The following is a 3300-nucleotide window of genomic DNA, read 5'->3' as shown; positions in this document are numbered from 1 at the left end:
CACCTTGGTAGGATTCATCGTAGCATTTCCAGCACTTCCAAGATGGATGGCCCATCTTACCACACATCTGGCATTGGACCCTGGGAGCGGAGGCATGATTGGTGTTGTAGTTGCCTCCGTTGTTGTTGTTGCCGCCGTTGTGTGTGCCGCCGCTGCGACCTCCTGGCCTGGAGTAGCCGCGTCCGCCGTGGTCACCACCGTTACCGCCTTGTCTGCGACTGCGGTCACCACCGCCGCCGCCACCAGGTTTGCAGCCACGAGTAGCAGCATTGGCAGAGGACTGCGACCCTCCGCCTCGAAGACTCAACCTTGTTTCGAAGCTGAGCAGTTGTGAGAACAGCTCGGCGATGGTGACCGGCTCCACCCGGGAGCACATGGCAGACACCACCGGATCGAAGTCTTCTTCGAGCCCGGCCAGGATGTGAGAGATGATGTCATCCTCATCCACCCTTTTGCCTGCAGCTATCTGCTTGTCGCAGAGAGACTTGACCTTGCCGACGTAGTCGGCGATGGAGGAGTTCACCTTCTGCAGATTGGTGAGGGAGATCCAAACATTGGTGGTCTAGGAACGGGTGCGGGATGCAAGCATCCCTTCAACCGTGTTCGAGAGCTCTGCTGAGGTATGACATGAGGCGACCTGGATGGCGATCTCACATGGAAGAGTCGTCAGAAGATAGGAGAAGACTTGTTGGTCTTGTGCATACCAAGTTTGGAACTCAGGGTTCGGTGCCTTCATCGTGGTCTTGCCATCAGAGGACGCCACATCGATCTGCATGGTGGTGGTGGTTGCTCGACGTCGAAGTACTTTGCCATCTGTGCACCTCGGATCGCAGAGAGCACGATTGCCTGCCATAGCGCCTAATTGCCCTTCGTGAGCTTCTCGGTGGCTACGTGAACGAATGGCAAGGATGGGAAGGAACTTGAAGATGTTGCCATGGATGAGCTCGAGGATGGATCTAGTTACCATGTAAAAGTAGAGGCATGGAAGCATATACTTTGGAGTAGGGATGCATGCGTGTTTATATACACAACAAAGTACACGATCGGCAGGTTGTTGTAGTCTTGACCCATCCTCGAAGCTATACAAGAGATAGGATCAAATCTACCTAACAACCTGCCTGGTTTACATCACACGCAAGCACACAATAACGTGACATATATGTCATGTATGTTTACAAGTACAAGCCTATCATTTAACAGAGCTACCACAGAAGAATTGAAGATGTTGCAATACAATGCTCAAGCTTGTGATATCCTCTTCAATGGATTGTGCCCTGAAGAATTCAACAAAATTAGGCATCTTGAGAATGCAAAGGAAATTTGGGATACTTTGATTGATATGCATGAACGTACCGACTCCGTCAAGGAATCCAAGTTGGATGTGCTTCAAAGTCAACTTTACAAGTTCAAAATGAAGGATGGTGAAGGTGTCGCTCAAATGTACTCTAGGCTTGCTCTCATCACAAATGAGATTGCCGGCTTAGGAAGTGAAGAGATGACCGACAAATTCATCATCAAGAATTTCTTGAGAGCCTTGGATGGAAAATATGATACCGTGTTCACTTTGATAAAAAAGATGCCAAACTACAAAGATCTCAAGCCAACCGAAGTCATTGGAAGAATTGTTGGTCATGAGATGTCACTCAAGGATAAAGAAGATCTTCACAACAAGTGTGGTGGTGCTTACAAAGCTTCATGTGATGCTCCTACATCATAAAATGAGAAAAAAGCCTTCAATGAAGAACTGAGCTTAATGGTGAAGAACTTCAACAAATTCTACAAGAGTAGAAGCAAGCACTACAAAAAAATACACTTCCGTGATGATACGTGTTTGTCACAGTAGGTCGCGTTTTTTGTCATGCATGTACATCCATGATGATTTTATGACAGAATCAAGATAGTCATACCTGTGCTATCATAGAAGTGTTCCATGACATTACCAAAATTATCATCACGGAAGTGTCCACTTCCATGACGATAAATCGTGCGTCACAGAAGTGCTTTCGTCAAGGGTCACCGACACGTGGCATCCACCGTAACGGAATGGCGTTAAGCTATCGGGTCAGATTATGGATCCATTAACCCGTTAATAGCCCTGACCAATGGGAAATTTCCACGTGTAAAATTATGATTGGCCGAAGGGAACACCTGTCGGCTCGTTAGTGGGCCAGATGTCGCCCGTCCATTGGAAGAGACATGCCTATGATACGTTGACATGTGGCTGGGCCCAATAGAGGCCCATATAGGTTAAAAAGGCTGGCCCAGTCAAAGGCCTGTAGTACTTAATCAGGTACTAGTGGGCCAGCTCAATAACGGCCTGCTTAATAAAGGCCCATTTACAGCCCGAAGCCAAATCTAGCCCGTTAATTTTTCGCCCAATATTCGGGCCCATTTACGGCTTCAAGCCAGATCTGGCCCGTTAATGGTTCGCCCAATATTTGGGCCCATTTGCGGCTCGAAGCCAGATCTAGCCCGTTAATTGTTAGCCAAATATTTGGGCCCAACTACAGCCCAGTGACTTTCGGCCTGTTGGAGGCCTGATGTAGACATGGGCCCATTTCAGCCCGGTGTGACTTTCGGCCTGGGAATGGCCCGCGCTGCCCATGGGCCATATATGGTCCGACGAGACATCGGGCCCACTAACGGCCCGTGCTAAAGGTGGCAACAGTTAAGCCCAATGTGACTTTGGGCCTGTTAAATGCCTGTCGCGTAATTCGGCCCGTTGATGCTTGTACTAAGCTTTCCGCCTCTTAAAGGCCCATGATATCAGTGGGCCAACTAAGGCCCGACATATGTTTCGGCCTGGTAATGGCCCGTGAGCTAACTGGGCCCAAAAAGGCCCAGTCTACATTTCGGCCTGCTGAAGGCCCGTCGACGACTAGTGAAAATTGAGGCCCAACATGCATGTTGGCCTGCTAAAGGCCCGTGGTTTCATCTCGGCCGTAACAGGCCAGTACAATATTCAACCTGTTAATGGCCCAACGCTACTTGGGCCAAACTAAGCGCTGGGTCGACAAAAGGCCCAACTAAAATATAGGCCCATGTAAGTTTGGGCCTGGCGCAATGTGTGAAGGCCCCAATCATTCGGGCCCAAGAAAGATGCATGTGGGCCCAATTGTGGCCCGCTAAAAACCTGGCCCGTTAGAGTCGAATGTTTCGGCCCGGTCGACTACATCTAATTTTTTTCAGATAGCGAATGATGGCAGTAACAAGTAGGAATTAACAACAAACCTACTCTATACAATAAATAAATTACGGCATAGTAACTAAGAATAAACCTACACTATACAATAAAGGATT

General features: G+C 48.6%; 1 pseudogene; it reads right to left on the bottom strand.

Moving 5' to 3' along the window:
• Positions 1 to 312: 312 nt before the first annotated feature.
• On the bottom strand, positions 313 to 451 carry LOC123095321 (uncharacterized; annotated as a pseudogene).
• Between the last annotated feature and the right edge of the window lie 2849 nt (positions 452 to 3300).

The sequence above is a fragment of the Triticum aestivum genome, chromosome 4B (genome assembly GCF_018294505.1).
Source record: "Triticum aestivum cultivar Chinese Spring chromosome 4B, IWGSC CS RefSeq v2.1, whole genome shotgun sequence".
NCBI classification, from domain to species: Eukaryota; Viridiplantae; Streptophyta; class Magnoliopsida; order Poales; family Poaceae; genus Triticum; species Triticum aestivum.
The sequence above is the reverse complement of the archived record's forward strand: the minus strand, read 5'-3'. Positions and strand labels throughout refer to the sequence as shown.